At 36.4% G+C, this 23,007-nt stretch overlaps 2 protein-coding genes and 1 non-coding gene across 4 annotated transcripts in view; 2 read left to right on the top strand and 1 right to left on the bottom strand.

The window, feature by feature from the left end:
* Positions 1-23,007, top strand: part of CDC42SE2 (CDC42 small effector 2) — a 147,043-nt gene that overhangs the window by 1,875 nt on the left and 122,161 nt on the right. The gene's annotated exons all lie outside the window — the stretch shown is intronic.
* The window catches only part of LYRM7 (LYR motif containing 7), a 112,352-nt gene that overhangs the window by 77,953 nt on the left and 11,392 nt on the right, over positions 1-23,007 (top strand). The gene's annotated exons all lie outside the window — the stretch shown is intronic.
* On the bottom strand, positions 15,268-15,374 carry LOC118973408 (U6 spliceosomal RNA). Its single transcript, XR_005062717.1, has one exon. It is a non-coding gene; the product is annotated as a U6 spliceosomal RNA (small nuclear RNA).

Raw genomic sequence — 23,007 nt, 5'->3', positions numbered from 1 at the left:
ACCTGTTAGGTACTGACAGATGCGCTGAAAGCGAGTTTCTATGGGCCTACAGAACCCACAGTTACTCTATTCTTAACCTGAGTGTGAAGTTCTTTCCTCATTATGTATGTTTTAACTGGGAAACATGGCAGGTGAACTGCAGAACGTGTAGCTCCAGAACAATAATTAAAGGTTAATAAGTAACTTTACAGGGCTAAATTGGGTTACATCAGTTTAATCTATCTGTATTTTAAAATGAAGGGAGGAGGAGCTTTAAGAAACTAGTTTTTATTCCCTCCTATATTAGGTGATTTTGGTACAGTACATTAAAGAGTAATATACTTCTGGTCCTGTTTTCTGTCAGTAATCTTTGCTGTACAACATTTCTATTTCTTAAAATATCCAAGGAGAAACAATGGATTCCTTTTCTGTAAGAAATGACTTTAAATACAGCACCTTTTCAGAAATTTTTACCTTTTATTCACCATTTATAAGTAAATACAGTATTGACTTGATAGTGCTGAAGAGGGAAGGACTATTAATAATAATTAGTGTTTCCATGTTTGGACTTTCCCTCTACTGTTACAACTGTGATGAACTGCTTACTAAAATGAGAAAGAGATTAGTAATAATTGTATTTATTCAAAATAAAATGTTGCATTGTCTCTTATCTTATTTACATATGATTAAAAGAAAGTACTTATTTGGCCTCTTCACAAGTCCAGATTAATGTGCTCCAAAGTCAGGCTTGCTCATTACAAAATACTGTAGATTAATAATTTTTTTTACAGATAGTTTTTGGATTTAGGTGGACCCTTTTGACCTACTAACACCTTAATATTCTTGAAGATAGCATGTACATTCAAGTAGAATTTTCAGATTTTCAGACTTAATGGCTATTAGCATTAGCTGTTTATGGTTGTTCCTGGGGATGATAAGGAAAGCAGTCCTTTAAATTTTATCAGTAGAGAATTCTGATAGTTTTTCTTTAAATGTCTATTTCTTGTAGGAAGAGTTACATGACAATATACTCCTGATAGTCTAGTGTTGATGAGAAAACTAATAGTAGATTGTAGTAGTGCTGATAAAGAACAATACACACAAGTTGTGATATGTTGAATAAAAAATGCTTGGCATATTTTATTTGGATAAGACCTTTATTAGAGTTTATGACAGTCAGCAGCAGCATTGAGATATGTTAAAATAGTATTTCCAAGAAATAACCCAGAATGACTGTTTTTTTTTTTGTACCTTAAAAAAATACTATACTTGTTTTCAAAGTATTATTACCACCTTGGAGTAGTTCATAATGTTTTGAGGCTAACTAAATTCCAGGATCGTTACATTTTATAATAGTTGGAATGAAATGTTCAGGTTTTCTTCATCTATGTGTGGGTTTTTCTTTTGTTGGTTGGGGGAGTTCACCTTTTTTTTTTTCCCCAGTAATACCCTTTAGAATGATTAGAAAGCTGTTCCTTTATCAGATGTAATTAATAAAGTGATTAAGAATGATGCTAATACGGCATTTTGCAGCTGTGCCCATATTTGCTTAAGTCATGAGAGAGTATCAATTAGTATTTGTATAAAACATTTTTAAAGTGCTTTAAAACAAATTTCACGTTTATACTTTAGGATAGGTTGCTGTTTTTATATCCCAGTTGTCTCTTATCATTAAAGTGTGTGATTTTCAACTGTTTTAAGATATGCCTGGGATATTCCGGTTAAGGCTTTATAAGATTTTTTTCACAATTACAAATTGGTTTTCATCTGTTACAGTATTCTCAATCTCAGCTATTATGAAATAAGTATTTTAACATTAATTTTTACAAGCATTTTGTTGAATGCTAAATGTTGTAATGCTTTTGATCTCTCAGAGGGGGATATTATGGCTTCCCTGTACATTCTTGAGATGAACTGAAATGTGGTTATCCTTAACATTTGCTTACTAGTTAGGTACGGGCATTTAGTCTGATTTTTTTTTCTCTATACTACCTGGAGAAACTTGGAATTCAGCTTATTAATAATTAACTGTAAGCATCCTGGTACCTCAGTTCAAAGCTTAAGTATTCTTGAACCTTTCTATAATACTAATAATGAGCAGAGCAGGATTTAGCTGGAAGTGCTCTGGGATCCCATCCAAAGGGGGAGTTTCTGAACTGAAAGCCAAAAGGCCTTGATAATAACTTGTCTTTTTCATGACACTCTAAAATACCTGCAAATGTATTTTAATCAAAATGGATTATAGTAAAACTCCTCTTTTCCCTAGAAAGCATTAAATAACTCCATGTTAAAGTTAGGTGTCTTTGAAAATTACTAAATGGTGAAACTGATGTGTCTATTTTGTAGCTTACCCACTTAGACATTTATGCTAAGGTTCCTTGCTAAATCATTATGATTGAATTTTTGTAAGCATGCTTTACTAAAACATACTCATTTTGTTTCATTTGATTTAATCTATCATTGTTTGCTTAATAAAGAAAAAAGGAATTTTTCTTATTTGGCATTGTGTATATTTTGCACCTGATTTTATGATGGGTTTATAACCCATTGGATATATTGTTATAACCAGTGGATGTTTGTGGGACTGGTATGTTGAATGGATGGGACTTAAGAAAGTCGAAGCAGAAAACAACTTTCACTGATCCTTCAAACACTCCTTATAGATGAGTCTTTACCAGCTTCTCAATGAGTTCTTAGGATCAGATAACTTTTCTAGTTACTTCTACATAATGAAAAGTCTTCAGCTACTTGTCAGTGATAGGCTAATTTTGGTTATTAGTAGGTGCAGTTCATTATAATTAGTGTTAAAACTCTAACACAATTTAGAACTTCTCTTCCCCAACTCAGAACTGCTTCAGACCTAGAAGCCTGCTTTGGAGGAAGTCATTGTAAACTTCTCTTTTTATTGTGCCAGTTCCTCTCCAGGGTGCTATCTGGATTCACCTGTCGAGGGTCCAGCTCAGTGGGGAAATAGAACTTGGGGAAAGGTACGGTTTTAATATGACTCGTCCTGTTGTGATCTGGCATTGGTGCCATCTGAGTGGGGCAGGTTGTTCAAAGCTGACTCTTTCTCCAGGAGTGCAGACAATGATTTTCCTGGGTGTTCTATGTCTGGGGACCTCCACTGCGATTCCTGTGATACAGTTCTTCTGCTCCAGTCCCTTACCTTCCAGGGTCCCTCATCTGCAGCTCACTTTGCCCTGGGAGATGTTTTGCTCTATTTTTATGGTAGTTCTTTAACATTTTAACCAGACCTGTCCATACTTTAACGTTATTTCATAGACTGAGTTTCAAGCATTCCCCCAGGGCTTCAACATCCTATCATCTTTCAAGCTCCTGCTGTCGAGTACCCTCACTTGAACAGCACGTCTGTATCTGGGACCTAGAATCCGTTGCTGCTACCACCCTTTTTAACTGTCCCAAGCCCCACTTCCTCGATATAGATGGTTTGAATCCATGGTCCACTGTCAGAATTTCTCCCTTTTGTACATCCTCAGTTCCCTGCAGCACTTCTCCAGTCGTTGCATTCACCTGGCAACCTGCTCCCCCAGCGCCCCACCCAGCCAGTCTCCATCTGGTCCAGCCTGTACCTGGCAGTTGAGCATGCCTCAGGAAAACAGGCATGCTGACCCGGTCTTCCTTTAGATTTCATGACCTCTGACCCTCAGGAGGAACCTTCCTGCTGCCTACAGTCCTGTAAGCTTAGTACATTTCCCTAGTTCAGTCACTCCTTTTCCCCTAAATGACTATTTTATACCGCTCTCCTCAAACCTCTAGCACCTCTTCTCTCTTGATTTTCAGCTGGCGACCTTGTTTCCTGTATATTAAAAATGAAATCAAAATCAATCAGATGAAGACTGTACCCATGCCCTATGTGTTTCCTGTTGCCTCCACTCTTGCCCTTGGTTCTGTCACCCTTCCCCTGTCAAGGACATTGTGGTGCCTCAGTATTCATCCGTTCTGCTGCCTGCCAGTGAGCTGCATCATCACTGTTTCTCATTTCTACTGGATTAATCCTATCAGCATATAAATATGCTGAAATATCTCCCGTCTTTAAAAACAAACCAAACCTCCCCCAACACCATGTTTTTCTTCAGCTACTGCTCTCTGAAAGGTTATTTGTGGTCCCCGACTCCCTGTCTCTTTGATTCCCACTGCAATCAGGTTTTTCCTCCCTCCTCCATTCTACTGTAACTGCTCTTACTGAGAGTACTAGTGACGTCCGTGGTGATTAATTCCCCAGTCAGTTCTCAATCCTCATCTCACTGGACATAGCAGCATTTGACATCGTTGATAATTTTTTCTTTGAAACCTTTCTTCCCTTTGCTTCTGGGATGCTGCCACTTATTTTCAGTTTCTTTTGCTGCTTCCTTTTTGTTGCCCCAACTTCTAAAAAATAAGGCAGTGTCCCAGCATTTAGATCTCTTCTGTATTTATAGATCGTCTCTTGTGATCTCATCCTCTCCTCTAACAAGAATTATAATTTATTTTAAACTAAAAATGTCATCTTTGGTCTGGATCTCTTTCCTAACTTCAGACTTGTCTACCCAACTGCCTAGTCGACATTTCCAGTTAGACATCCAGTATTTGCCATGTCAGAACAGAACTCATTCTCCTTCCCTCTCCCACCCCATTGGTTGGTTTATTTCAGTCTTCCTCATCTTGTTAAATGTCAACTCCATCTTTCAGTTTCTCTGGCTAACACCTTGTAGACACTCTTGATTCCTTTCTCACACTCCCACATTTAATTCAGCATAATGTATCATGAGAGTATGTCCTTTATTTACCTTAATCCATCTCAAGAATAAATATAACCACAGCTTGCTGTCTTCAGTTGCAGCCACCCTCTCTAAGCATCCTTCATCTCCGGCCTGGGTTATTTTAGTGGTTGTCTTTCTGGTCTCTGTACCGCTTCTGCTCTTTTCATTGCTTGACACAGCAACCAGGGTGATCCTTTTGAAATCAAAGTCTGATTCTTTTTACTGCTATGTCAAAAAACCCTTCAGTGGCTTTTCATATCGCTTCGAGTGCAAGCCAGAATACAACAGTGCCTACTAGGCATCATACATCATCCGTGCCTCCAACCCCTCAGATTACACATCCCACGAGTTTTTCCTTGGCTTACTCCATGCCAGGCACATGAGTCTTTTTGAAGCTTCTTGAATCTGCCAAGCACTGTCTTGCTTTAGTGTCCTTAGTGAAGGAGCTTCATTTTATTCACTGCAGAATCCTCGGTATTCAAAACAGTGGTTGCCACATGGTGGGCATTCATATTTACTAAATGAATGGCCACTTAAGTTATTCATATCTTTGATAGCAGCTTATGTGTATGCATTTTGTAACTAGAAGTATTTTGACTGAAAATATTTCTCCTAAAACCACCGTATTAAGTAAAAACAAATTTAGATAAAAGAGGACAAGGTAAGTTTCAAATCAGTTTCCGCATATGGAAAGTGAAATGCACAGGACAGAGGCCAGAGGAAAGCAACAGAGAGGTAAGGTAATGGAATAAAGAAGAGGAAAGCCCGATTTGGAAGTAGGATGACAACCCTTTTTTAAAAAGACTATTTTTGGCTTACCATATATTTCTTTTAGGTGCACATCTTATATTCAGAGTGCAGAGATTTACTTGGATTTGGACACTTCAAGTGGGACTATATTATACCATTTATCAGGGGTATGCATTTATTATATGCATTTTTGTGCTCTTAAATGAAAAATATTTGAATATATTTAAATGCAGTTTTAAAACTGCAGTTTAACTGATGTTCAGGTAGAAAATGAGTGCAAGAGAAATTAATGATATGCAAACTTGGTATTTCATTCTGCTGAGACAAGATATTTTTAAAACTCTTCTGAGTTCTAGGTCTTACTTCCTCCTGTTGGTAGAAGGAAAAAATCCTTTAAATAAATGGTTGGAACAGGTGGCGTTTAGAAGTTCCTGAATGGCTAATTTTTTATGTGTAGGCATAAATCAATCTCCAAACCAGTCTAAACATTTCCCTATTTTTGTCTTGACTTGTCTGGTGGATTTTTATGTGGCCAAAATGTGGACTTAATAATTATCTTGGCCATGGAGGTGTGGACCTGTGTGTGTCTGTATGTGTCTTTACAGTTCTTACAATACACAAATATAATTTAAATTTGTATATGCTTGATATTTTTACTTTTAACTCCTATGTAATAATATCTATAAGTCAGATTTGGTGTTCTATTTTTCTTTTGCATTAAAATAGGAAATTAAAATTTTAAAAATTCATATTAAAGCTATGAACATTGTAATTTTTAAGACAGTATACATTGTAAAGTCATTTTGGATAACACACTGGCAAATATTTGCCTACCATTCTGAATTAATCTTTGTTTTGTAGACCAGTTAGGTCCTCTTCATTAGAATTCGACAGTGACCTCCCTGAATTTGTACGTTAGCATTTCACATATGAAATAACCATCTTGGATTAATAAAATCTTTATTTCTGAACTGATGTGTAGTCCTAGCACTGTTTATTTTAGCTGTATTCAGAGTTGGATGTCTGCTGTAGTACATTTCTTTAACTTCATAATGTTTTAGGTAGATAGTGAAGTAACCAATATGATCATATTGAGAAAAGTGAATACAATTATTAGATTGTGACCTAATTTTCTTAAGGGGTCATTAAAATGATGCATTCATTCATTCAGCACGTTTATCAAACTACTCTTCCTGATCCACTCAGAATAAAGTACAAACTACAGTCACCTAGGAAGTACAAACTCACACTGTCTGAATGATGTGGGCCTGACAACCTCTCAGAGTATTTTGCCTTTGCTTGCTGTCATCTTGCTGCAAAGTTGTTCCGTTTCTCAAACATGCCATGCTTAGTCTTGCAGTAGGGCTTTTAACACTAGTTGTTTCCTTGGTCTGAACTGATCTAACCCAGATCTTTGCAAGACTGGCCCCTTATCTTTAAAATCTCAGCTTAAACATACCTTTCCATTTTTTTACCACTCGGTTTAAAATAGCATCCCACCCCCAACCTTCACTATTTTACTTTCTTCACAGCTTTTGTCAGTTCTTGAAAGAAATGTTTTTTGTTTTTTTTATTGTGTCCCTGAATAGATTATAAACTTTATGAGAGCAGGGACCTCCTTTGTCTTATTCCTTGCTGTCTATAATGCGCAGAACAATACCTGGTGCCAAATAAGTGTTTAGTAAAAAAGTGTTGAATGAGTAAAACAAGGTACTGATCTCATGTTTCTTGTGAATTAGTTTTAGTGTAATGATATTTTTGAGTATTAAAAGTGATTTCCTTCTAACCTACGTAAGTAGGAAACTGAATTATTCAGGCAAAAACCTGTTTTAGAAAAAGATGAGAACCAGTCTGTTGACCCTTAGATCATAGTATTAGGTGGAACCAGGGGTATTTTGGAGTTGGTGCATTTCTCCAGCTCCCTATTCAGTGACATTGTGTTGGCAGCTTGAAACTGGCTATGGTGGGACTGTTTACAACATGGGAATCAGCGAAAGCTTCAAATCAGGGCTTTTCCAGAGAGGTGGATAACAACCACCTTTTTATCATCTCACTAGGTGGGACCATATGCAGTTGCTGTTTTAATAGATGAAAAAGGCTTGAGTATTGGCAATTTCTTACAGTTTAGCCTAGTAGTAATTTTGTTTTAAAGACATTTTCTTCATGGGAGTCAGTGGAATTACCTGTTTATCTCGTTTGTTTTCCAAAGTTGCATTTCATTCACATCTGATTAGTACTCCTAGATTCTTTTAATGTGTAAAAATTGGCTATTTATATGTTTGTATATTAATTGCTTAACTGTATACCTAATTGTTTAACTAGTTCATTGCAAAGCAGGCACAAAAGATATTGAGATGCCTGGGTGTTCTCTGTTTTGCTTCTGAGTGTCAAGTCCATTGAAAGGTATTGTTTTTCTAGGGAAAGAGCAGAGCTGATTCAGTTTGACCTTGTATTACTAGATAATTTTTTTTTCATTTGCATTTTGGGATGATTTACATAAATATACCTGAGTTCATTTTCTTTCCTTTTTCTGCCTGTTATCCTCCTCCAAGTTCTTACCTATTGTCTTTGATCATTTACTTTCTGCTATTCTGTCATTTCTTCGGTGAATCAGTGTCTCTAAATCAGTGAAGTGATTTTATCTTGCTTCTCAAGTTTTCCCTAATGTCTTTCCTGTGATCATCTGGACATTTCAAGCAATTTCCCACTCTTACCTTCCCAGTTATATAAAGAGACAAGTTACTTCTCTTTTCTAAGGTACCGTTTTCCTACCTGAGGAAATTTATTGTTTAAAAATTGAACGTTGTTGGCTCAGGGGAGTATTTCTTGAGGAGCATTTGCATTATGTTAACTCTGAGTAAGTGGATTTGAATTGTTGATACTGAATTAAAATATGGTACCTCCGTTTCTTATCCTTTAACTCACGTTCTCTCTGCACAAGCATTAAAAAATAACTTGTATTTAATGCAGAAAATCAGAACATACATTTAAGCTAAACCAAAAAATGCATCCACAATCCTACCATCCTAAGATATCACTGGTGATATTTTGATGAGTGTCTTTCCATACAAATCCATGAATAAATGTTTTTTCACAAAAGTAAGATCTTAGTACACATATTGTTCTATAACATCTTACTTTATGAAATATTGTGACCATAATAGCATTACTTTTATTATTTCATTTTGAAAGGATCTTGACTGCAAAATGAAAATTTTGACAGAAGGTAAAGAAAGCTGTAAGTAAAGCTGTGGTTAAAAACAGTGGTGTTTGTGGAGAGTAGAATGTGGCAAGTGACCTCTAGACAAGAATTACTTCAGTAATTTTTTTCTTATGAGCTCTCTTACCGTTGCACAATAGCCTGATTGTATTATACCAGCTAAGAAAAACAGTACATGATTCTATGAACAGTAGAATTATTTCAGTAATAACCCTAGGGTAAAATATGGGCTGTAGTCAACTTAATATTTTTTTGTTTGCCCCAAGTCCTACTGATGGTTTAATATTAAAATAATTTTAATCTTTTTGTGAAACAGGCAGATAAATGAAAGTCTACTTTTATATTGAAATGTAGGTACTTCTATAGATATCTAATTCAAAAGGATTAATTATTTAGTTGTGTTTTTCAAAGTCTATTTGAATTGTATATAGCAATGATATAATAAACTTCTAACTTCTCATTCAAAAAAATGTTTTTAGAAGAAAAATGTCTTAGTAAAGGCCCTCATCTATCCCAATTCTGACAATTTTATTAGATATCACATTATATGTCAGAATGAGGAGTGGAAGTTCTTGGAAAAAGAAAATTTTAGTATGAGAATTCTTGTATTAATGTTGGAGTTGATTTTTGTTTTCATGAGTGAAAATACTTGCGGAAGAATCACTGATTTGTATTGGTGAATGGCTCCTTTGGAAATCAGTCCCAATCCTGTCAAGTAGTTGTTTGCGTTTAAAGAAGCAGTTTTTAAAGTTAACCAAGGGTCCTTTAAGGGTTATATATAATTCAAATGACTTTCCTTTACCACAGGGGTATTCATTACATTACCTACAGTAGATTAGACTCTGACTGCTTTGTTTTTATTCTTGACCTTGTCTTTTTCTGTGTTGTATTACTACTTTTTCACAAGCTCTTGCAGTCTTTCTTCTTAAGCAGCTAAAGTAGCCATTTCTCTTACCCCACAATGCTACTTCCTGGATGGTTGCATATAAAACGCTGAAAACATTTCTCACTTGGTAAAGAAGAATAAAAGTAATATAACTGATATGGCCTTTTCTACCAAGAAAGGGGAGGCTGGCAAACATTCCCTAAAATAAAGTTTTCCACTGAGTGATCACGTTTGTAAATGGCTATGCAAGTGCAATTGCTTGCTGGAAGGTAAAGCGAATCTTGATATAAATTCAGTGAAAGTATTTAGAATTATTCCATACACTGCTGTTTTTAAAAAATGGTATTCTTAGAAAGTTTCATTTTACAGTGACTTTTTAGCTTCCCATTTTTCTATTTTGTGAATAATTTTGTTTTTGTGAAAATGGTACAGACAAGCTAAAGAAGATTAGAAGTATGTCACACAATAAGTGGCAGAACTGCTGTTTAAAGTCTTGTCTGATTTGCAGAATCACTGAGCTTGGGAAGTGCTGTCAGGTGGCAGAATATGAACTTTGGTTAGGCACACCAAAGTTTGCTGCACATTTGCTGTATGGCAGGCAGTTACCTTTGTTGATTTTTTATTTAACTCTTCTATTAAGTGAGAGGTAACAGCTTTGTTAGGATGAAATGAGGTACACATTAAGTACTTGATTTGTAGAAAGTGTTAATAAATGTTTCATTTTCTTTCTACTACTACATATTGTTTTAGAATATCTCAGGAGTCACCTCGACATTTCACTTGAAAGTGATTTGAAGTCAGGAAACTTGAAATTTATGTAACCCAGGTAGACTCATATTGTAGTGTCCTTTTAATCTGTGTGTCCTAGTAGAGTGGTTCTTGCTACTCTAAAAAAAGCATTTTGATTTGAAGGAAAGTTTTAAGTTAGCAGCTGAAGTAGAACTGAGTTAGGATGAATTAATTATTGCTGACCAAAATGGTAAGAAAGTAACTAATTTATTTGTTTCCCGAGTAACTGAAGCATTTGTGTATCTGTAACAATTGTGTTCATAAAGATGTCTATTTTGGAGGCTAAGAACTGACCCTTTGCTAAAGTTTTGGGAAAAGTGTTGAGCTTGAATAATCAGTAAGATTCTTTTACAAGATCTAAGATTTAAGAAATGGAGCTGATTCACCTCAGTAGGGTGATGCAGATACACTACTGCTGGAGGGAGTGTAAATCTGTACAACCCTTTTCAAAAGGAGTTTGACATATATCAGAGACTAGTATTTCTGCCTCTGAGAGTTTACCCTAAGAAAGTAACTTTTTTTGAGGAGGTGTTTTTTTTTTTTTTAAACCAAAAATGGGTTTATTCAGAAACAGCAGATAACTGCAGTTTGGGATATGCAAGCTACCATTATTTTATTTTTTTTATGACAGCTTTATTGAGGTAATTCATGTGATTGTGATTATTATAAATGTATATTTGGTTTTCATCCCTGTTTCTGGCTGTATTAAACCCTTGGAATTTCCTATGTGATGAGAGCCCTCAAGATGTCTTGTTAATGAGGTGACTTGGAAAGTTCATAAGGATGGAGGTTGGTTGCCAGGGAAACTGGTCACGTGTATAGAAGGTTGGCCGTTTGTCTCACCTTTCTGACCTTGAGAAGGGAGAGAGGCTGAAGGTTGAATCAGCAATGGCCAATGATTAATCAGTCATGACTATGTAGTGAAGTCTCTGTACAAACCCAAAAGGATGGGGTTCAGGGAGCTTCCGGGCTGGTGAACATGTGGAGATGCTGGGAGAGTAGTGAGTGTGTTCCAAGAGCACGGAAACTTTGCTCCCCTTTTCCCATCCCTTGTCATACACCTCTCTGGTTATGCTCTTTTGGGACATTTCATATAAATGAGATCATACAATTACTGACTTTTTGTAACTGGCTTCTTTCACTTAGTGTATGTTTTTCAAGGTTCATCCATGTTGTAGCATGTATCAGTACTCCTTTTTATAACTAAATGATACTCCATTATGTTGGATGTACCATGTTTTGTTTATCCTTAAAGCTTTCTATCAAAAAAAGTGAAGCATTATTTATATTAAAGAGCAATTGAAAAGTACTTAAATTGAGTAAAGAAGAATGGTTAAATTAGGTATATCTAGCTATACCATCTCTTACTTAGGGTGCTAAAGTAGGACACAGAGTTGTACATGTACAACTGTTGTTCAGTGTAAGTAGTTTTGGGGAATGGTGATTATCAAGGTCTTTAAACATTTCCATTTTCTACACTTCTAACAACAAGCATGTATTTCTTTTGTAATCAGAGTAAAGAATCATTTTTAAAAATAGCCATAGCTTTGGCTTTGTATGTTACTGACAAACTTATTCAGCCAAGAAGAGCAGGATCATTCAGTGTTAGGAATGTTGCTATTTTATGTTGATCCAATAACTATCATGTATTTTAAATAAAATTTCAGAGTATAGTTAAGAAAACTTTTAATTCTTCATATTGACCTCATTTTCAATTCATAATAGTAGTGTAGAATAGCACTAAATCTTGTGTATTTAACTAATAAAATGGTGAGAGGGAGGGTAAACATAGGTAATGTATATTTTTTTATTAAAGTATCATTGATACACACTCTTATGAAGGTTTCACATGATCAACATTGTGGTCACTACATTCACCCATGTTATCAAGTCCCCCCCACACTCCATTGCAGTCTCTGTCCCATCAGCATAGTAAGTTGCCACAGAGTCACTACTTGTCAGCAATATATATTTCAAACTGAATGAACACTATGTTGGAGTTCATTGCAAGAAACAAACTAAGATTTTCAGGGAGAAAGATGTTTTGTACAGGGAATTCAGTCCTTAAAAATCACTGGATGGTTTGGGGGAGCCTGAATCAGAGAACCAAAACTGGATTAAGAACATAAGACTGTAGCTGAGAGGTCAGGAAGCTTAGAAACTAAGAACCAGTCACAGGAATACTGAATTTGGTGCTTTGACTGCTTCTAGATACCGTAAAATCTGATGAATAGGGTTGTAATCATGCATTACTTTATGTCATTGCTTATAGTCAGCCCTAGAAGGATAGCTTCAATCTCACTTTTGCTTTCCAAATCTTGTAGGAGGTCTTCTTACTGGCAGATGGTGGAACCTAATTTATATTCCAAATGCCAGCTTTCTGGGAAAGTCTGGGAAATGAAGTTTTTTTTGTTTTATTTTAGCTTTTATGTCCCTGTGGTACAGGAAAGCATGTATAGAGAGTGGTGGGAGAGATGAATGCAAAGTGCTACTTACTTGACTAATGCAACATATCTAACATTCGGCAGAAACCTCTGTTTATGGTGATAAATATGTGCAGTGTATTTTGAAGGTGGTATGATTAAAAAATCTGACTTAGACATGATCAGAAATTTTTCCTTAATGTGAGTCATTACTTATCTAATTTTGTTATAAAGCAGGATGTCAGTTCTAGTATTTCCAGTTGGAAATAAGCTCAAACTTATGTTTGTGGAAACTCCTTTTATACAGATGTTTCTGGGTTTGAATGGGTGAGATATTTTCAAAGGATGTAAACATAAAAATCCTACTTTTCCCTTAATTGTTGAATTTTTTTAATAGAATTGAATTAATACATAATTTGTCTTGTTTTTTCATTCAGTTATGCTACCTCACTCAATTATTTTGACAGGAGAAGCTGTCATAATCTTTAAAAGAATTGTGTGAGCTAGTAACTGTAGCTTTCCCCCTTATAATCTAGAATGAAAAGATGTATGTTCTTTTGATATTGAACTTTCTAAAAAATTCCTTATTCATAAAATTTTGAAAGAGAGTGCTACAAGTTAGTATGCTTATCCATCAGAAAATATACCTCCCATATTTCCTGAGATGTCCAACTGTTGGGTAGTTTCAGTATGGTGAGCATATCATTAAAAAGCCTTATGCCAAATAACTTGTAAATACTGAAACTAGGTTGTTCACTGTTAAATATTTGAGAGCAGGTTGGGGTTATAGCTTTTACTGGCATCTGTATTTGCAAGAGAGAGAGTTAGATTAACCTGGAAACTTAACTCTGCTTTAGAGATTCCTGTTGACTACTTGAAAGCAGCAAGGAATTAGGTTTTGGTTTAACTGTTTTTGGCCCCTGAAATTAAAGAGTTGATCCCCATTTTCTTTCCCAGTTACTTTACAAATTGATTCTTTTTTAAAGAGCTGGTAATACTCTGTTGCTATTCTAGTTAGTTCTAGAGCACTGTTACTCTGTGTTAAGCAAGTTAATGTAATCTTCAAACTTTTTTGTACGTGTGCCCTCTACAATTTTTTTGAAAAACTTCATACTTCCTCATGCAGTCTAGAACTGACTTCTAAAATTTTCATCTTAAGTTTCAAAAGTTGCCTGGAATAGGGAAACAAGCAAAAATAAGTGGGGTTCTATCAGACTAAAAACCTCCTGCGCACTGCAAAGGAAACCACCAGCTAAACAAGAAGGCAACCTACTTGTAAATGATATATCTGACAAGGTGTTAATATCCAAAGTAAAATAAAGAAGTAATAACAACTCAACACCAGGAAAACCCCAAATTATCCAATTAAAAAATGGGCAGAGGATCTGAATAGACATTTTTCCAAAGAAGACATACAGATAGCCAACAGATTCATGAAAAGATGTTCATCATCACTAATCATCAGGGAGATGCAAATCAAACAATCTCACCTCAGTCAGAATGGCCATTAAAAGACAAGAAATAACAAATGTTGACAAGGATGTAGAGAAAAGGGAACCCTTGTGCACTGTTGGTGGGAATGTAAATTGGTGCAGCCACTATGGAGAACAGTATGGAGGTTCCTCAGACATCTAAAAATAGAAATATTGTTAAGACCCCATAATTGCTCTTTTGGTAATTTACCCGAAGAAAACACAAACACTAATTTGAAAAGATGTGTGCCCTCCTGTTTATTGCAGCATTATTTACAACAGCCAATGTAGGGAAGCAACCTAAGTGTCCATTAGTAGATGAATAGATAATGAAGATGTGGTACAGATTTGCCATTTGTGACAGTGTGGCTGAACTTAGAGGGTATTATGCTAAGTGAAATAAGCCAGACAGAGCAAGACAACCATGATTTCACTTATACGTGGAATCTAAAAAACAGATGATAAACAAAACAAATAGACTCATAAACAATATACTGGTGATTGCTGTAGTGGGAGGAGGTAGGACATGACGAAAAAGGTGAAAGAGATAAAGAGGCACAAACTTCCGGCTATAAAATAATCACAGGGATTCAAGTACTGCATAGGGAGTATAGTCAATAATTTGTAATATCTTTGTTTGATGACACATGTTAAGTACACTTACTATAGTAAGCATTTAGTAAGGTATATAATTGTCAAATCACTGTACACCTGAAGCCAAAATAATGTGTATCAAGTATACTTTAAAAAGTTGCAAAAGATGTAATTTCTGGAATATTGTATCTTCTTTTTTTTTTTAAGATTGAAGTATAGTTGATATGCAATCTTACATTGGTTTCAAGGACACAGCACAGTGGTTCAGCAGTTACCCATATTAAATCCTCACCCCCACCAGGGTAGTCACTATCTAGAACATAGAAAGATGTTACAGAATAATTGGCTATATTCTCCATGCTGTACTACCATCCCCATGACCGACTTACATTATAAAAATATGGAACGCTTCATGAATTGATGTGTCATCCTTGTGCAGTGGCTGGGCTGAGCTGCTTTATATTGTTCCAGTTTTAGTATATGTGCTGCCAAAATGAGCACAGTATTGTATGTTCTGTATGTTTTTAAAGAATGTATTGCTAAAAACTTTATGGCATAGGTTCTGCTTTTAATATTTTAATGGGAAATACTGCTATAAAACTAGTTAGTCCTCATTGTTGAGCCAGCCTAATTGGGTATGTTTTCTTGTTAGAAATGGTCTATCTTAATTCTGATAAACATGGCAACACCTGGTGCACAACAGCCGCTGGACAGTTACTTTCACTTTCAGATTCTAATTCCAACGATTGATTAAGCAGGGAGCCTTGTCATGAGTTTCCTTCAGAAATTGTGCACATGAAACTCTTTTTCAGTCTCTCCTAAGTTTTATGTCTTTGTTGTAGTGGAGATTTCCGGAAGCACAGTACCCTATTAAGTAAGGTTAGAGATGAGTAAGAAGTATAACATGGAAAAGCTGTTGAGAAAGGGAAGGTGGTAAAAGAATAAATGATGTCTGGGCAAATCAGTTTTAGCAGAGTACAGAAGGAAGTTGGAGATCTGGAAATTGATTTCCTTTAAACTGTAGACCTATGTACCCTCTGTAATATATCAAATTGTATACTGGGTTGAAGTCCCTTGAGTTAAGGGAGCAGCATGTCTTCTGCTTTAATTGGTATTGTATATTTGTCCTTATAAGTAAATTGTCTCATTTATTTTTTATTTTGTCTTGAAAGCTTTGTTTTGAAAAATTATATAAACAACCTTTATGATGAAACCAGTTTTTTACAGTACTTTACAGACCAGTGAACATAGTAAGCAGAACCTCATGGAAGTGATTGCCAAAATACAAAAATTAGAAAAAAGCAAACCATATGTCTTCTTCACATTTCATACCAGGATAAATTCTTGATTTTCCAGAGTTGAATATAAAAAAAGAAAACCTTGGAAATGCTAGAAGAAAACATGGATCAATATAAAAACTCTCAAATGGAGAGAAAACAAGCAGTTGAGCATATAGTAGGTTCCCCCTTATCCATGGGGGATGTGTTCCAAGATCCCCAGTGGTTGCCTGAAAGTACAGATAGTATCCAACTCTGTATATGCTGCTTTTCCCTATATATACATAGCTATGATAAAGTTTAATTTATAAATTAGGCACAGTAGGAGATCAGTAATAACTAGTAATAGAACAATTATAACCATATACTAAAATAAAAGTTATGTGAATGTGGTCCTCTCAAATATCTTACTGTACTTTACCCATCCTTCTTATTGTGATGATGTGAGATGATAAAATGACTGTATGATGAGATGAAGTGAGGTGAATCATGTAGGCATAATGTAGTGTTAGGCAACTATTGACCTTTTGACGATAACAGCAGAGGATTGATATCTGCCCCAGACCGTGGTTGACTGGGCAACTGAAACTGCAGGAAGTGAAAACAGTGCATGAGGAGGGACTCTTAGTACTCCTTTTCTCATTAAAAAAGTTGATCTCCAAATTATTGTTTATGGTCATTTTTTTTAACACAAATTCTTTTTCAGAAATATTTTAAAAATATGAGTAAGATGAAGATTGTCATTTACATCTAAGTTATCTTTATATATTTTATATATTATCTTTTCCCTTCTGCTCTTATGCACAAAGTGCTGTTTTAACCCAGCACCCATGAACCTTCCTAATGATGCTTTTGCTGAGTTTAAGGGCTTATTTGGCTCTTGATAACAGACAGGGTTGTGCATACGCAGGAGTGGAATTGCTTTTAGGGGAACAGTCTGGTGTGTGCTCTTGGAGTGTGCTGCAGATTTTAATTTACAATGGGGTTAAGTCCCAATAAACCCATAGTAAATATTATAGGTCAAAGAAGCATTTAATGCACCTGTGAAAATTAATGGAGGAAAACCTCACTAACTTGGAGTTGGGAGGCCAACAGGAAGAGCTCATGCACCACCATTTATCAGTTGCAGACCTAGCCAGAATTGAGGACCTTGCAAGGCCATAAGCCTTAAAATCTACTTTCCGCCGGGAAGTGGAAGGAAGGTTTTCCTCCTCCCCTGGCAGCAGCCCAGCCAAGGAGAGGCTGTCACAACTCAGCCAATGAAAAGCCACTATACGAACTTCCAGTTTACTCTGTGGATTTTGTTTGTACTAGCCCGCCTAATATATTTCCCCCTTTTCTTATATAATCCTTGTGTATTCTCATATAGTCCCTTTATATATTCTCCCCTTTCCTCTATAAAAGGGTATTCCTCTCCTTTGTTTTCTGGACTTGCCTGGGGCTTTTGCTGTAACTTGCTTGTCCCAAATTGCAATTCCTCTGCTATTCCTGAATACACCCATTTTGCTGGTAAAGTAGTAGTTTCATTTTTAAGATTGACACACCCTAACCTGTATAACCAACATAGCTTAGCCTAGCCCGCCATAAACATTCTCAGAATACTTACATAGTGTACAGTTGGGCAGACTCATCTGACATAAAGCCTATTGTTTAATGAAGTATTGAATCACATGTAATTTCTAGAATATTACACTGAAAGTGAAGGAATGGCTGTGTGGGTACAGAATGATTTTAAGTGTTATTGGTTGTTTACCCTTGTGATCATGTAGCTGACTGGGAGCTGTGGCTCAGTGCAGTTGCCCAGCATCATGAGAAATTATACTGTATCTCACTAACCCTGGGAAAGATTGAAATTCGAGTTACAGTTTCTGCTGAATGGGTATTGTTTTGGCATTATTTTAAAGTAAAAAAATTGTAAGTCAAACCATTCTAAGTCTGAGTCTGTGTTGATGACTAAGCTTCTTTAAAATTGAGGTCTTCTTACTGAATAGTAATATGTACTTGTTAATTTGAATGTTACATAGCCGAACATAGAGATTTTTTAAATAGTGAAGTTGACAGATTTGTCAGATTTTGACCTAACAATGAGTAGGAATTTACTTTTTTATTCTTCATTTTTCAATAAAGTATCTGCCTCCTATCCCCATTGAACAATTTGTCAGTGACCACTTTACTTTAAGGCCCTAGTGTGCCAGGGCCTGATTGAAATGCAAATTCTGATACCTCTGCAAGAGAATGACTCAATTTACCACATCTTAAATCCTTATGAAAGCAGTTGGGACAAATTAAACGTGTATTGACTTTCTCAAGATTAATTGAGATTTCAGATCAGTCTGCATTTACCAGAAATAATACCACAGTGAGTCACTGTTCTGGTGATTGAAAATGCACACAGCTGGTAGAAGAAATTTCATGTTAATGATACTGTCAGTGCAGGAGAGCCAACAAGAGACTCAATCAAGTAACTACTTTTTGGGTTAATATTCAGAAAGATCAGGAAACATCCTTTGTCAAATAGGCAAAGCTAAATTGAGACACTCCTGGGTTCACAAAGTGTATTAAATCTGAATCAAACTAAAACATAACAGTTTCATTTGACACAATATAGAAAATACAAGAGAAGACAGATTACTGATCAGTTTGGGGACTATGACTTCTTCTGCCTTGAAGGGAAGATATGTTGCATCATTTAGTTATTGTGTATGTTTTTCTTTTGTGGGATTAAGTAAAAACATTAAGTTACCATTAAATATTAATGAGCACTAGCTGTGTGCCATACAGTCAGGTTCTAGGGGTTCAGCTGTGAACTAAAGGGACAAAAATCTTTGTCTTCATTGAGCCTTATGGAGAAAATGGAAATTTCTGACCAGGATTCCCACCTTGCCTTAATAGCGCCCATATAAGAGCCTGTTTGCACATCTCTGGGATGTTTACTGGGAGCAGACTGGCTGGTCAATCACAGGATTACTGGCCCAGGGGAGGGAGGGGTGGAAAGGAAACACGCATGCTCTCTTCTGCTCAGTTCTTGGTATGTAATTGGTTAGATGTGCACTAGTCACCAGACATCTGTACATAGAGTTCCTCTGGGTGCTAGGGGTGGGAAGAAAAGAGCCAGGAGAGTGGTGTGAGTGTGGGTGCAGAGAGCTTGGAGAGTGGAGGAGGGAAGCCTAGAGGGAGAACTAGGAGAGAACAGCGGCTGGTAGAGGGAAGCCATGGAGCCCCGGTGCTAGGAGAGGATTAAACCAGCACTGGGGAGCAGGAGGGAGCAGCATTGGAGCCAGGAGGGACTGAGACCTGTTGCCGTGAGAATAAACATGCTACCCCTTGGAAAACCCCCAACTTCTTTCCTTTGCCTTTATTCAATCTTAGCAAAATCATAGGAAACTTGCCCCAGTTGGGGAAGCCCCTCCCAGAGCAACAAGCCTACATTCTAGTTGGTGAAGACAAGTGATAAATGAGTAAAATGTATAGAATGGCAAATAACTTAAAGTGCTATGAGGAAAAATAAAACATGAGAGCAAGGTGGACACTGTCAAAGTAGGGAACAGGAGATTACAGTTTATAAATAGGATGTCAAAGGGCTTGGTGAAAAGACAATAAAAAAGGTAGACATTTGAGCATCATTTATGGTAGAGATAAATATTGGCAGTAATCAAAATACCTATCCTTAGGGAATTGGTTAAATGTGTTATGATGCATCTATATAGTGGGATACTGGATAGCAAATAAAAATGTGAGTCCTGCATATATAGAATGATCTTCCAAGATACATGAAGTGATAAAAACAAGATGCAGAATGATAACTATAGGTACCACTTAATGTCTGTCACAGGATGTGTATATATGATATTTTTATAAATGCGTGGTATCTAAGTGGACATGTACTTAAACTGTTAATAATGTCTTTGCAGTGGAGAACAGAGTGACTTGTGGGCAGGAGAGTGAAAGTGAATACTTTATATCCCATTTTATGAATATTCCCTAGTACTTAGAGTAAGTGAGTAAGTAAGATGTCAAGTAGGGATGTGAAGACTGCACAATTAGAAAAGAGTAAAAAAGCAAAGTTATAAAGCCTGATGGCCTAGGTAGCAGTCTAGCCAGATAGTGAATACATACAGTACTATATTGAAATAAAAATGGAATCACTTCTCATGAGCTGGAGACCTCATTGACAGTCACCATTCTACAGCAAGACCAAAATCCTGTTTTGATTGGGTAATGGATTGTAGATCATGTAGGAAATGGATTGAGATCATGATTGTAATGCTTAGATTTATTTGACTTATTTTTACTCTTCTAATCAGATGGAAGTGCACTCTTTTCCCAGGGCTGCCACAATGAAGTACCACAAACAGAAATTTGTTGTCTCACTGTAGTGGAGGCTGAAACCCAAATTCAAGGTGTCAGCAGGGCCATATCCCCCCTGAGACCTGTAGAGGAATCCTTGGCCCCTTCCTGTCATCTGGTGGTCTGCTGGCAATCTTTGGCATTCCTGGGCTTGTGGCTGTGTTGTTTTAGTCTGTGCCTTCATCATCCTGTGGCATTCTCCTTGTTTGTCTCTGTGTCTTTACATGGTCAACTTCTTATGAGGGCACTGATCATACTGGATTAGGGGCCCACCCTACTCCATTGTGACTTCGTTTTAACAGTTACATCTGCAACAAACCTATTGCCAAATAAAGTCACATTAGAGGTACTGGGTTGAGACTTTGACATCATCTTGGGCAGTAGTAGGAGGAAAGGGACACAATTCAACCCTAAAACAGGCTTTCCTGTTTGATTAAGTTGCTTCCCTGTTAACTGCCTTCCGTATATGCAAAAGTGTTATTGGAAAGTTGTGTGGAAAGAGAAATAATGTTTTGCATGTTGAATTTATTTTTAAAGACTCTTATTGGAAAAGTTTTTCCTAAGGGGAGAAAAGACCATCCCATCTCCCTGAATAAAATCTAAGGGGTGTGTCATATTTATTAAAGCTAATGTTTTAGTGAAAGAATATTTTTTCCTCTAACTGTTGTAAAATAAAAGTATGGACATTGTAAATAGTAGTGAGTTAAAAATGACAGTGAAGTACTAATTTAGACATTATGTTTTTTAAAATGTTTACCTTATATTCTTTTTTTGCATTTTCTCACTCGTGCAAAAATGACTTCTTTGCAGATCATTTTAAGTTCAAGATAAAATCAGATATGACAGAGGGCAGAGTCTTTTTTTTAACTTCATTCTTTTCAGTAGTGTTTCTTCTTGCATATAATTATAATTCTATAAAGCATCAGGAAATCTTTTTAAATTCTTGCTTGTCTTTCCAGTTTCCTCATGTATAAACCAGAAACCAAATATTAGTCTGCAAAATCTTTTATTTAAAAGTTACTGCATCCTAAATAAACTTTTTGGGTGTCATTTTCCCTTTGAAAAATAAGCATTCTATCTGAATAAACTGACCAATTAGCATCTAGGTTTCATTTTGGATTTTTACACAGGGTTAAATAAAAAATAGGCAACTCTCCCCACTTTTAATCTCATTGAAAATGCTTCATATAGAATTATAGAAAATACAGAAGAAATGTAAAGTATCCAGCTATTTTCTAACAATTACTCTAATTTCTTTATAGGAAACTATGCTTTGTATTAGGGTAGGCTAGGGTAATGTGCTTTAGTTCAGCTGCCACCTAGTCATTCTACAGCATTAAAGTATTTTATAAATTTAGGTGTCAGAATCTTGGAATTGATTTGTACTGTTGATGTTGTCTAGTCTGACATTCTCCCAAATGTAGGAATCTTTGTAGTGTCCCTGATCTTTAAAACCTCTTGTGACTATGAATTCACTACTTCTCTAGACAACTCACTGTCTTTTGGGGATCAGTTAGTGCTTTTCGATGGTTCTTCCTGTTTTAAACCAAAAGTACCTTCCTGAAGCTTCTCTGGGGTGTCTCTGGTTCCACCCTCTTTAACAACCCACAATAAATCTGCTTCCTCTTTCACATGCTGTATGCCGAAGCCTACACATATTTGAAGGCTGTCATATTCTCCCCTGTGCTTTTTGCTAAGCCAAATCTTTTTGGTTTCTGTAATGGTGCTTTATGTGACATGATTTTAAGTCTCCTCACCATCCTGCTTAGTCTTTTCTGGATACATTGTAGTTTATTAATGTCTCAAGATAGAGCACCCAGAACAGGATGCCATATTCCTGAGCTTTTGAATCTGAAATTTTGGGCCTAAGTTGCTCCCGTGATTCAGAGGTGAAGCCAGGATTGATAACCTCTGTCCTGAAGAGAGGGCACACAACACATTGGAAGAGTGTCTGACAGCTTTGGGGTGTTGGGGAAGGTTCCCTGAAGGAAGTGAAGGCCATATCGAGTTCTGGACAGTATGCAAGGTGTAGAGTGAACAGTGTGATGCTTATAGGCAAGAGAGAGAGCATGCTTTGTGTTTGTGAAGAGCAGAAAGAAATTGAGAATGGTTGGGTTGTACACTTAAAGGGGCATTGAGTGGAAGAGGTAGTAAATGGGGTTGAAGAAAAAAGTGGGGATGAAATCAGATAATCCCTTAGAAGTCATATTAAGGAGCTGAACTGCTCTTGAGGATAATAGTGATTTATTAAAGGGAGTTTTGAGTTAGGGGAAAAAAAGCCATGACCAAATACTCATTTTAGAAGGATCATTATACCCAAAATGGAATAGGTTGGAGGGGCTGGGTGCCAGATCAGCAGCTGTTAATGGTATTTTTTAGATAATGACGGTGGTAGCCAGACCTTGACTAGTGGCTGTAGGGTCGGGAAGAAAAACAGTGGAGAGAATTTGGTTGTTGTTTGATTGTGGGGGAAGAGATGGAAATATAGGAAACAGGGTAAATGAGAAAAT

This window comes from Manis javanica, chromosome 14, assembly GCF_040802235.1.
Source record: "Manis javanica isolate MJ-LG chromosome 14, MJ_LKY, whole genome shotgun sequence".
NCBI lineage: Eukaryota > Metazoa > Chordata > Mammalia > Pholidota > Manidae > Manis > Manis javanica.
This window is presented reverse-complemented; position numbering and strand designations above follow the sequence as displayed.